The 7,226-nt window shown below is 32.6% G+C and overlaps 1 long non-coding RNA gene across 1 annotated transcript; it reads right to left on the bottom strand.

Moving 5' to 3' along the window:
• Positions 1-1,445: 1,445 nt before the first annotated feature.
• LOC107845930 lies at positions 1,446-2,294 on the bottom strand. The gene is made up of 3 exons (XR_001667093.2): positions 1,984-2,294; positions 1,823-1,907; positions 1,446-1,750 (listed from the first exon to the last, which is right to left on the bottom strand). It is a non-coding gene; the product is annotated as an uncharacterized LOC107845930 (long non-coding RNA).
• Between the last annotated feature and the right edge of the window lie 4,932 nt (positions 2,295-7,226).

Genomic DNA, 7,226 nt, shown 5'->3' with positions numbered 1-7,226 from the left:
AGGACTAAAAATTCAATTTGGAGTACTTATATGCATAATAAGTATTGCAAAAAGAATAATCGTAATGAAGTCATGTGGAAGCCAGGATCTGGGTCTCAGGTGTGGAGAAGATGCTATAGGCAAGAGATTTGATTGAACATCAGATAATGTGGCAACTTAAAGATTGGGAAGGAAGCCTGTGGTTTGATAACTGGACTGAATATGGTGATCTTTATACTATTTCTCATCTGAGCAGAGAATAGGACAACAAATATCAGAAGGTAAAGGATGTAATAAAGGAAGGTAAGTGGAATGAACAGTTGCTTTATCAGTAGGTGAACCAGGAAAGTAAAGATCTTATTATTGACAAAATAGGTCCACCAGTCAGTTGTCTAGGAACTGATAAACCTATTTAGATATTAGAAGCTAAAGGGAGTTTTTCTATAAAGTCGTCATGGGAGTATGTCATACAGAGGGAAGGAAAAAATAGTATTTTTAAGCATATTTGGATAAAGGGTTTACCTTTTAAAATGGCTTTCCTCACGTGGAGAGTATGGAAAGGGAAAATCATGTGGATGAAAATATAAAAAGATGGGGTCTGCAGGGACCTACTAGGTGCTAGTGTTGTACTAATTCGGAGCAGGAAACCATTTCACATGTGTTTCTAAGAGCTCTAAATGCTAATAGTTCATGGTCCTATTTCTCTTCTTTTGTAGTATTTCTATAGCAGGACAAAGTTTCGGGGAATGTATAACTGTATGGTGGAATGTTGAAAGCAGGAAAAGAGCAAAGGCTTACTATAAGGTTATTCCTAGCATGATTATATGGGAACTTTGGAAGAGGAGGAATTCTATAAAGCATGAAGGCAAATCCAGCTCAGTACACATAGTATTATACAATGTCACTAGAAATATTGGTATGTTACTTAAAGTCAAAAGACCAAAATCAACAATTTCCTACTTCATGGCCGGAGATAGTTGAAGATTGGAGCAGAGGAAAACTAAGTTGAAGATTACTAAAGTATGGTGGAGATTTCCTGATGAAAGTTGGGTGAAGTACAACATTGATGGAGCTTCTAGGGGGGGATCCTGGTCTGAGTTCATATGCTTTCTAATTAAGAGATGATCAAGGAGATTTACTCTATGCATGGGGAGATAGAATGGAAGATACAACTAATGTGGAAGCAGAAACTATGGCTATGCTACAAGCAGTAAGACATTGTAGTAATTCAAGATATAATAAAGTGGTGTTTCAAACAAATTCACTATTTATGCAAAAGTTAATTACTAAGGAATGGACATGTCTGTGGAATATCTTAGGTTTTTTAGAATAAATATGGAATCTACTTAGTCAGAAGCAGATACAAGTATAACATATCATGAGAGAAGGCAATCAACTAGAAAATCATCTTGCAAATTAAGCAATTAATAAGAATTCATTTTCACACATTCTCAGCAGCTTGAAAGTACAGGCAAGAGAATTCTAAATAGTAATAAGATGCAATGTCCATACTACATAAGAGTTTCATCATCCAAAGGGTGACAAGGCTGAACAGGCTACAGCTTAACTTGAGCACAAGCAAGTATTTATAAAACTACAGGTTCATCAAAGTTATACATACATACATAGCCTATTCTAATACAGCCAGCAAAAAGGACTCGTAGTGTAAGGGAGGGTTTTTACTAGATTTGCCAATCATACACCTGCAGAGATACATACATTCCAGCTACTTGCCGGTTTGAGCATCTTGTTATCTCCCTCCCGGCAATAGCTACAGAATAAAGTGAATTAATAAGAGCAATCAGTGGAGAAAAGTTGACCCGAAAGAAAGATGGAAGATTACCTGTATGTCTATGTTCTTTCAGGGGTTCAAACCCATCAATAAAGCACCAAATATACTAGATATTCCTAATAATCGGAGAGCACAACTGGGAAATACAAGATTCACGAATGAGGAGCTAAAACTGATATTAAGAGGTATTGAGGAAAGAAGATGGTACTTACTTCTGATAGTTGAAATTGTAGCTATTCTACATTAGATCCATGGCACAATGTTGATAACCCAAATCAACTTCAAGATGAAGATGAGGTTAAACATCGAAGAAGACAACATTTTCAGGTGTGCAATGCTGCGGCGGATAGAGTTAAGAATAGGAAACAAAAACCCTATCTCAGCTAGCTTATGTAATAAACAAAGATGGGTCGGGTCACAGATTTGGACATGGGTCAGAATGGGCCTACTTTGTTTGTTTATTTTCTAATTTTATTAGGGTAGAAGAATTTCTGATGGGTTGGTCCATTTTGTAAAAACTATTAGAGATTTTTTATTTTACATTAATCAATAAAATTCCAAATTAAACCAAAAAAAAAAAACTGCATGGATCTTGGTTAAGGTAATTATGAGGGTCCAAGACACTCTAGTTTAATTACTTCCTCCGTCTATCTTTACTTATCTATTTTTCTATTTTGGGTATCCAACAATACTTGTCTAGTTTATAAAATCAATGGATTATTTATTTATTTTTCCCCATTTTATCCTTGGTATTAAATACAATACATCACTCATTACATTTTTCAAAATAAAAAAATTATTATATTCAAAAAGGTTATTTAGTAAAATCACTCATCTATTTATTGTTTCTTAAAGTATGTGTCAAGTCAAAAGTGGATAAGTATTTATGAACGAGGGAGCACTAAGTAACTCTTGGTTTCCTCTTTCTTCTTCAGACAAATTAAAAGTATAAACTTACAAGAACGATTTAGTGACGGTGAAATATACATACACACACATACATATATACATACATATATATATACATATATATATATATATACATACATATATATATACATACATATATATAAAAGCATAGATACTTGAACTTTGTCTTGTTTCAATCAAATACAAAGTCATATACAAGTTTGTCCCTGTTAGACACAAGAGAATAGCTTAGTATATTTTTATATATGACAGCCAAAAAAATCTGCCACATGTTTAAAATAATATTTCACATGTTAATGCCACATCGATAAAAGTCAAATAAAAAGGATTGAACTTCATCCCTGCACAACTACAGCCACTCTAGAGAGAAAATCCGTAGTTCCCTTCATTATCACTCGATTTTCAGATTGCTGCAGCAATGAGGCTATTATTGTGATTTACTTCTCAATTCTTTTGCCTTGTTTGAGATTTGTTTTAAAAAGGATGGAAGTGAGAGTTGAGGAATTAGTTGAAGCGATGGTATATTTTGAAAGGTAGTGCAACTTTTGTACAACCATAGATACCACAACACATTTTTATGGAGATGTAAATGCATCTTTTGCATTAACCTTGCGTGTTAAACTGCATAAAACTTGTTTACAGTGCAATCTGAACGGAGTTGTTTTTCTAAGAAAGTTTTTATAGATAGTAATTTCTCTACGAAAGAAAAGTATGGATTTTCTCTGATTTTTTGAACCCTAAATCGATCAAGGAAAGAGCGACTATAGTCGTGCAGGAATGATGTTCAATCCTTTTTATTTGACTTTTCATCTATGTGGCATTAATATGTGTAATATTATATTTAATATGTGGAATATTATTTTAAATATGTGGCAGATTTTTTCAACGTCAGATATAAAAATATGCTAAGTTTAGTCTCTTGTGTCGAACAAACTTGTGTATAATTTTGTATTTGATTGGAACAAAGCAAAATTCAAGTATCTAAATAGAAATTTACATATGTGTTGGGCTTATGTATATGTACATATATCAAGAGTAATTTATCAAAATGGGTCAACTACCGAACGGATGTAGATGATTTTTACACCATCAATCTGTATACTAAACTTGAATTCCTATTTGTCACACCTTTCATCCACTTTTCCTTTTTTCCTCTGTATACTAAACTTAGAATTCTTATTTGTCACACCTTTCATCCACTTTTCCTTTTTCCGCTTCTTATTTTTTGATAGTAAAAGCTTCTGAAGCACCAGAAAGTCAGGTGAGACTAAATGAAACAATCTGTCATGTCTAATACTTGAAGGCTATTTAGGTGACAAATTAAGGAATTACTTTTTCCAAATTATTTGCGGAAATATGACTTTTTTCTGAGAAGCCGAATCGTATTCGAGAGATATTGGTCATGCGCCCTACCCCCGCACTTCCCATGGACCTCAATACCACATCCCAGAAAAGCAAACTTATACAGCTCAGAATTTAAAACTCAATTTTGCGTTTCTTCTATGTTCTTGATCCTATTCTTGCAGTAACTTTTAGACCTCAAGTCTTGTTCTCAAATCCCTAGGACAAGAAGATCGAGCAAGTCTGTAAGAAATCAAGAGATATCAAATGAAGCATCTCAATAAGTTCCAGGATTAGCTTAAGGTCTCAATGGTACAAGCCAAGAGACATTTGATCATAATAATCAGACATCAACTTATATATAAAGGAACAAATTACAATAAATATGAGTACCCCAATCTATAATGAAATAACTCTGGAATTGCATCCTCAACACTCTGTGACTACTCACTAGACTGCAGTTAAGTATCAGAACACAATTAAAGCTCCCATTTTACTTTCTACGTTCAACATTAGTTTCCCCAAATATTTTATGGAACTAACCACTAATACTCCATGAGAGTGAGTCGTTCCTTTTCCCAGATTCTCAATCTAATTAGAGTAACCAGAATATAATATTACTCTAGTACTCAAGTGTTCGACCAAATAGTATATCCCAGGAAAAGCCTTCACAATTTCCCTTAAAACTAAAACAATCAGCAGAAAACATTGCATGGAGGAAGATGATGTTAAACACTAAGAAGGTGAAGACAGCACATGCTGAACACTCCATGCAAAACGTGGATAGAAAAAAGAGTCCTTTAAATTCTCTCTTTCTTGCACCTCAATTCAATGAAATGCAAGCAAAAACTGAGAAAGTGAAGGTTTCCTTCACTGTTCAGTCACTTCTTGTTGCCCCACATCAATTCAATGAAATGCAAGCAAAAAATGAGAAAGTGAAGGCTTCCTTCACTGTTCAGTCACTTCTTGTTGCCCCTATGTAAACCTTCACTGTTCAGTCACTTCTTGTTGCCCCACATCAATTCAATGAAATGCAAGCAAAAAATGAGAAAGTGAAGGCTTCCTTCACTGTTCAGTCACTTCTTGTTGCCCCTATGTGGTACATATGGAAGAACTATATCTTGTAATAGGGCAAGCTACACAACATTTCAAAATTAATCATGCAAGTTTAAGTGAGACTAAGGCTAACCGTTTATGTCAGTCTTTGCGCCAAAAAGATCAGAAGAGAAATCTGACATGTTAAGATTAATTGTTCCTGATCAGAAGCACATGCCTGTTACATGTAACCTCATCATGATAACGTAAAATCTCCCTTTTAATAAAGAGGAGGAAAATACAACTAGTTCAGCATTCTAAAATTTCCTACAAAAGAGGCCAATTTTCCTCTTCAGAGCAGGAGGGTGTATTCAAATCCTCTCTCCCCTATTTTCCTTTGCTATTTTTTTTCATTTTATTGAACTCTATGACCAAAGAGACTGTACATCTGGAGTGTGGTATAAGCCGCCAATTGAAGTCCCTGTTATTTGCGGGTTGCCTGCATCTTCTCCTGAACCCGGCAGAGTCCAATCCTTTCTAAAATAGAACGGACAAAAGCAGTAGTAAGATTATGTTACAAGGGAAAAAAAAATCAAAAGCAATAGATGTGTACATTACATGTATATGTTATTAAAAAAAAGACTGGAAAGAAGCAGATATCATCACAGGGAAGAAAAAAAGCATTATCGCTTAATTACAATTTAAAAAGAAAAAAAAAAGCAGCCCGGTGCACTAAAGTTACCACTATGCGCGGTGTCCAGGGAAGGGCCCCACCACAAGGGTGTATCGTACGCAGCCTTACCTTGCATTTCTGCCAGAGGCTGTTTCCAAGGCTTGAACCCGTGACCTCCTGGTCACATGGCAACAACTTTACCAGTTACTCCAAGGCTGTATAAATGATATAGAAAAGGTGTATAAGTTTAGAAGTATAAATTTTAAATTTGTAAGTGTAGAGTCTATATTATTTATAGTCTATAAACTTTTAGGGGTCGTTTGGTTTGAAAACAAGTTATACCGGGATTAGTTATGCTGGGATAAGTTGTGATGGGATAAGTTATACTGGGATTAGTTATGCTAAGATTATTTTTTATTGACTGTTTGATTTGTTGTATTCAAAGTAATATGCATGGTATAATTTCTAGGAATAAATTGATTGATTACCAAAATACCCTCCATCTTATTTAACTTTTTTTATATATATATTTCTTTTTAAGCTTTAAATATTCATTCTTAAATATTTTTATTATTTTTTAGAGAAATTAAAATATATAAATAAATATAATTTATATATTTTACAACCATTTTGAACGGTAAACTGTTCAAAATTTATTTATTTATGAATATATTATACGTTAATTAAACATAATTTATGTGTGTGTGAGAATATATTACGTTATATATTATGTTATATATAATTAAATTATATATAATTAAACATAATTAACATAATTTAACATAATATATTATAATTAAATATATTAACATAATATATATATAATTAAACATAATTAACGTACATATATTCATAATATATTCATAATATTATACGTTATATATTACTTAATTACGTTATATATTACGTAATATATTGTATTCATAATTAATGAATATGTTATACGTTAATTAAACATAATTTATTATTTATGAATATATATATATATATATATATATATATATATATATATATTACAACCAAACGTATAATATTATGAATATATATATGCTAATTATGTTTAATTATATATATATTATGTTAATATATTTAATTATAATATATTATGTTAAATTATGTTAATTATGTTTAATTATATATAATTTAATTATGTACAACAATCCCAAGAGGGTATTTTTGTCCTTGTATAATTTTATACCAAAGAAAAATAATCCCGGGATTGTTATCCCACGCACATTAAGCAAAGTGAAGCACTCAACACGTTCTGAGCCTCGCTTTACGGCTTAAGCGCGCCTTTGATAACACTGAGCAAAAGTATGCAGTTAAAACTTTATCTGTACAACTACGTGGTGCAACTTAATTCTCTCAGCTTAACTACAGAATGAGCGTTATGCTTAACAGCACTCAGAGACTCCTTTATTGTATATGACTTAAATACGCTGAACATACATTGTTGTTCCCTGGTATTTGACATCA

Source organism: Capsicum annuum, chromosome 10, assembly GCF_002878395.1.
Source record: "Capsicum annuum cultivar UCD-10X-F1 chromosome 10, UCD10Xv1.1, whole genome shotgun sequence".
NCBI classification, from domain to species: Eukaryota; Viridiplantae; Streptophyta; class Magnoliopsida; order Solanales; family Solanaceae; genus Capsicum; species Capsicum annuum.
This window is presented reverse-complemented; position numbering and strand designations above follow the sequence as displayed.